We start from the raw sequence: 6000 nt of genomic DNA, 5'->3' as shown, positions 1-6000 counted from the left end.
ATTCGCCCCTCTTCATCTCCTATGGGCGCAGGTTTCTTTTTTGTGGACAAGAAGGATAAGACCCTACGCCCTTGCATAGACTACAGAGGTCTAAATGGGATCACAGTCAAGAACAAGTACCCCCTTCCACTCATTGACTCTGCTTTTGTCCCCCTCCATGAAGCCACAATCTTCACTGAGTTGGATCTTCGCAATGCATACCACTTGGTGAGAATAAAGGAGGGGGATGAGTGGAAGACTGCATTCAATACTCCTCTGGGACATTTTGAGTATTTGGTAATGCCTTTTGGGTTAACGAATGCACCAGGTGTTTTCCAAGCTATGATTAATGATGTCTTGCGTGACATGTTAAACAGGTTTGTTTTTGTGTACCTTGATGACATCCTGATCTTCTCTCGCACTCCTCAGGAGCATGTCCAGCATGTAAGGCTGGTACTACAGAGACTTCTTGAGAACAGACTGTATGTTAAGGTTGAGAAGTGCGAGTTTCATGCCTCTTCTGTGAGTTTCCTGGGTTTTATCGTCGACAAAGGACTATTAAGGACTGACCCCGCCAAGGTCCAAGCAGTGACCGAGTGGCCCACTCCCTCTAACAGGAAGCAGTTGCAAAGGTTTCTGGGCTTTGCCAACTTTTATAGGAGGTTTATTCGGGACTATAGTAGGGTAGCAGTACCTCTGACTAAACTAACCTCTGTCAAGTTGCCTTTTGTGTAGTCTCCTGCAGCTGAGGCAGCTTTCGTAAAACTGAAATGTATGTTTTCCACTGCTCCTGTTCTCTCTCATTCTGATCCAGGGGTCCAGTTTGTGGTGGAGGTGGATGCCTCTGATTCTGGAGTGGGGGCAGTATTATCCCAGCGTTCCCCCTCAGACCAGAAGCTCCACCCTTGTGCGTTCTTCTCTCGCCGGCTGACCCCTGCTGAGAGGAACTACGACGTTGGTAATCGGGAGTTGCTGGCAGTGGTTCTGGCCCTTCAAGAATGGAGGCACTGGCTGGAGGGAGCCACCCATCCTTTTGTAGTATGGACTGACCATAAGAATTTGTCTTACCTTCGCTCTGCACGCAGGCTCAACTCGCGCCAGGCTCGGTGGGCTCTCTTCCTGGGACGGTTCAACTTTACCTTGACCTACCGGCCTGGCTCCAGGAATGTGAAGGCCGACGCCTTGTCCCGGCAGTTCGCCCCCCCAGTGGAGGATTCATCAGATGAAACAATTTTGCCATCTTCCTGTGTCGTGGGAGCTGCTAGATGGGAGATTGAAAGGGTGGTCCAGGAGGCCCAGGAGGACCATCCAGCGGCTCAGGATTGTCCACCAGACCGGCTGTTTGTTCCCCCCGATGCTAGATCTCCAGTGCTCCTGTGGGGACACGCGTCCAAAGTAGCCTGCCATCCAGGTTTTCATCGGACCCTGGCCCTACTTAAACAACGCTTCTGGTGGCCCACTATGTCCGCAGACACAAAGGAGTATGTCTCAGCCTGTTCCGTCTGTGCCCGCAGCAAAGCTTCACATCAGGCCCCCGCTGGTCTTCTTCGCCCCCTTCCCATTCCCCACCGGCCCTGGTCCCACATTGCGGTGGATTTTGTGACTGGTCTCCCACCATCAGACGGTAACGACACTATTCTGACCATCGTTGACCGTTTTTCTAAGGCTGTGCACTTTGTCCCCCTGCCTAAACTACCTTCTGCCCTTGAGACTGCCACTCTTCTCACCCAGCATGTTTTTAGGCTGCATGGTATCCCTCAGGATATTGTATCAGACAGGGGTCCGCAGTTTTCCTCCCAAGTATGGAGGGCTTTTTGCCAGGCATTGGGGGCGTCGGCCAGCTTGTCCTCTGGGTACCATCCCCAGACCAATGGCCAGACGGAGCGGGCAAATCAGGACCTGGGAGCGGCTCTTCGTTGTGTTGCCTCTCGAAACCCGGCCTGATGGTCTTTTCATCTACCGTGGGTTGAGTACGCCCACAACTCCTTGGTATGCTCTGCCACAGGTATGTCACCTTTTATGGCTTCTAACGGCTTCCAACCCCCCCTTTTTCCGGTTCAAGAGAGAGAGGTGGCGGTTCCCTCGGTGCAGGGGCATCTCCGGCGAGCCCGCAGAGTCTGGCGTGAAGCCCGGGCAGCTCTCACCCGCACCTCCGCCCGGAACCAGAGGCTGGCGGACCGTCACCGCAGACCAGCTCCTGATTACCAACCGGGCCAGAAGGTTTGGCTTTCCTCCCGTGACCTCCCTCTACAAACTGAGTCTCGGAAACTCACTCCCAGGTACATTGGACCTTATGAGATTGAACGTGTCATCAATCCTAGTGTGGTTAGGCTCAAGTTGCCTCTTGCCTTGAAGGTGCACCCAACTTTTCATGTGTCACTCCTCAAAAGAGTTTCCTGCAGTCCTCTTTGCCCTCCGACCGAACCCCCTCCACCCCCCCGGCTCATCGACAACCACCCGGCCTTCACTGTACGGCGGTTGCTGAAAGTTCGAAGGCGGGGCCGTGGCTACCAGTACCTAGTGGATTGGGAGGGGTATGGGCCAGAGGAACGACAATGGGTTTCTCGCTCGCTCATTTTGGACCCTGATCTCTTGAGAGACTTTTATGCCCGGTACCCGGATAAGCCTGGTAGGACGCCAGGAGGCGTCCTTTGAGGGAGGGGTACTGTTATGTTTATGCATGGGTTTTGTTGTGTGATTTCCTGTTTTGCTCCTTTTACGCCTCACTACTCTGTCTCTCCTTCTCTGCAGGGCTGGTGTGTGACAGGGGGCGTGGCTGGTATTCTCCTGGCTGCAGATGAGGCACACCTGTTCCCATTCAGATAATCACCTGCTCTTTAAGAGCCTGGCCCTCACCTCACTTCTCTGCCAGAGAATTAAATGCTGTTCAACGATCCAGAGTGCCTTTCTGCAGCCTTGAGTTTTGTTTTGTTTCTTTGCAGTTTTTGAGCTACTTTTCGAGTATAGCCTGGGACGTTTCCCTCTGCTTTGTTTTTGGACCTTTCTGCAGCCAGCCAGCTCCCTGTTTTCAGTACCTGCCTTGGCCTATTATTTATTAAACACCTTGAGCTTAACTTGTGTCTGTCTCTGCTTTGGGGTCCAAGAATCCATACGTCACACTGACCTTCCCACTGACTCATGATCATCATGATGTTACTAGATGGAACATCATGTCGACTCATCAAGGTCCAATAGGGACACTAAGAACAAACTACAACACCAACTGACATTCTTTCTTCACCGAAGAGGATTTCTGTAAGTACTCATTAATAACCAATCGCATAGTTCTGTTTTCATACAGTTTGTGTTGTTTAGAAAGCCACCTTTTTTTCCTTCTAATTGTTAGGAGGGCTAAAAATGCAAACCATTAAAATTACTTAATTATAGTGCTTTGTAATATATTTTTTATTTTTAAATGTATTGTAACATTGTAAACCTGTAATTCCTTTTCTGTTTTAGAAATGTAACAGTATTCGGATTGTGTTTTTAAGGTTAATGTAAGGGAAATGCAGTTATCTTTTTTTTTCTTTGTATTATGATTACGTAATCCCGGGGGCGTTGCCTGGATCTAGTAACATCGACACACACACACACACACACACACACACACACACACACACAGGCACACTTGAATACACACACACACACACACACACACACACACACACACACACTTGAATACTTGTACTGTATCATATTATTCCTGAGAGCTATAATGTATGCTTGGTATGACAGACGAATAGATCCTGACATTTTTTTAAATACTAATTATGTTGTGAAAAATTATTGATCTTGAGATCCGGGGCTTTTTCTAAAACATCTAGGGCTACAGTCCCCGGATGCCCAGACCAGGCGACGCCACTGTGTAATCCCATTACATGTAATCTGTTACTCCATGCTGATAGCCGTTGTTAGCTAACTAGCTTTGGCAGAACTTTTTTCTTTCTCATTGTCAAGAGTACAATTAACCCTCATGGTGCAGATCATCTCTTTCTGTTTTATGAACTGCTGTTCTTCCATTTTGTATAAAGACGCATTAGGTAACTCATTGTCAATCTGTTGTAATATTCTTCTGAACACTGGGTGGTGTAGGTGAGCATGGACACATTGGGGAGCTCCCCAGCACAGGTGGAGTGATGTGAACCGCGGATGAGCTCACCTTTTTTTTTACGTGGCCATGCAAACAATAAAGTGTGTTGTATTTTATATAATCACAATACACATTCTTGCAAGTTACACAAGTCGTCTGTATTGAATTTACTGTCCAAACTAGTTTTTACCTTGTGTAACGATAACTCTGTTTTCATATTTCCAAAGTTCATGAACTTGTTTATATGAAATGATTTCTTAGTAGAAACTGTCAGGTTGAATAACCCTCATATTCTTAAATATGAGTTTATGGCAAGTCACTGCTACTACTTAACAGCACATAAACTGTCTGTGAGCAGCTTGTTCTTAAAGTTTTGGGGATTCCTGTTCAATGATCTGCAGCCTGACTGCTGTTTGTCCCTGCAGTGGGAATGTATATTAAATATGATTCCTGTTCATTATCGTTCATATCAGTAATTTTTTCATTAAAATGTGCTTTGCCTCACTGTTGGCTCAATAAACATATCATTCTCATTTCATGGTCTAAATCAGGGGTCAGCAACCTTTTTGATATGAAGTGCCATTTAAAAAAACCAAATGTGATCAGTGTGCCAAATCCACATTAAGATTATCATTAATTGCAATTATGACATCACATCAACATTTCCAACGGATCTGTAATTTTATTACATCAAAGTGCATAGCAACAATTTAAAAGAAAGCAGCCATCCATGAAAACATTCACATCTGAGTTGAAATCACTAATAATCACCAATGAGGATTAAGCACCAATCTTCAGCAATACACTTGCAATGTGTTAACAGCAAATGTCAAAACGGGTGAATTAAATGTAACAAACAGAAACATGAGCACCAAGTATGCTCCCATCCATATGAAAACATCCACGTCCAATTTATCACACAACAGGCAGGCTTTTTTTTTTTTTATATTGAAGTTAAAAGCATCAATCTGGTGCACTTTAAGAGCAACATTAAGAGATCTATGGATACATCTCTCAACACCCATATGAAACAACTGTAAACAGATTTTCTTTTTCTTTATGAATATTTTACTAATCACTCCCCTTTAAACTGTATTCTTGTTTTACTGTCATATTGTTTGTTTGTTTGTAGCCTTTATTTAACCAGGTGAAAATCCCATTGAGATCAACGATCTCTTTTTCAAGGGAGACCTGCAGCACATTGGTTACACATAAAACAACAGAAAACAAAAAGGACATCACAACATAATTACAGGGGTATAAATTAGCAACCTATTCACAATGACAGATATCTAATCACATTTCATCCAGCCGCGCTTTAAAATGATGCAAGGGAACCAAAATGCTCAGTTTCAAAAAATGTTGCATAGTGTTCCAAGCTAGAAGAGCAGCACATATAAAAGCTTTAGTACCTAAAACAGTCCTAGCACTTGGCACATGTAATACAAACACATCCAGGCATCTCAGGCAATAGCTACTTGCCACTCTCTGTGAGATCAAAGAGCAGATATAAGTTGGTAGTTTACCCAACATGGCTTTATAGATAAACATGTAGGCTACCAATGACTGAGCCTCCGTACAGTTAGTGAAGGCAGACCTGCCTTGGCATACAGGGTACAGTGATGAGTAAGTGCTTTACAGTTAGTAGCAAATCTCAGAGCACTGTGATAGGCGGCATCTAACTTGTTCAGAAAAGCCAACAGGTTGAGTTTGCAATAAATTGCGTTTCAATTTTCAAGATATGAGATGAGTGCCACATTTACATGTCTGGAAAAATAAACGTGGTCAGGTTGGTGTGGATTTATCTTCATTTGCATGTGTTTTGGCACATTGCTGTCACCGTTTTTGAAGCTGCAGCACGTTATTACTCCCAGAGCCATATAATAGAATATTCTAATCTATTCTATCTATACGGCGCTGGTTACTCCTAA

Source organism: Trematomus bernacchii, unplaced genomic scaffold (assembly GCF_902827165.1).
Source record: "Trematomus bernacchii unplaced genomic scaffold, fTreBer1.1, whole genome shotgun sequence".
NCBI classification, from domain to species: Eukaryota; Metazoa; Chordata; class Actinopteri; order Perciformes; family Nototheniidae; genus Trematomus; species Trematomus bernacchii.
Note: the sequence above shows the minus strand (reverse complement) of the source record.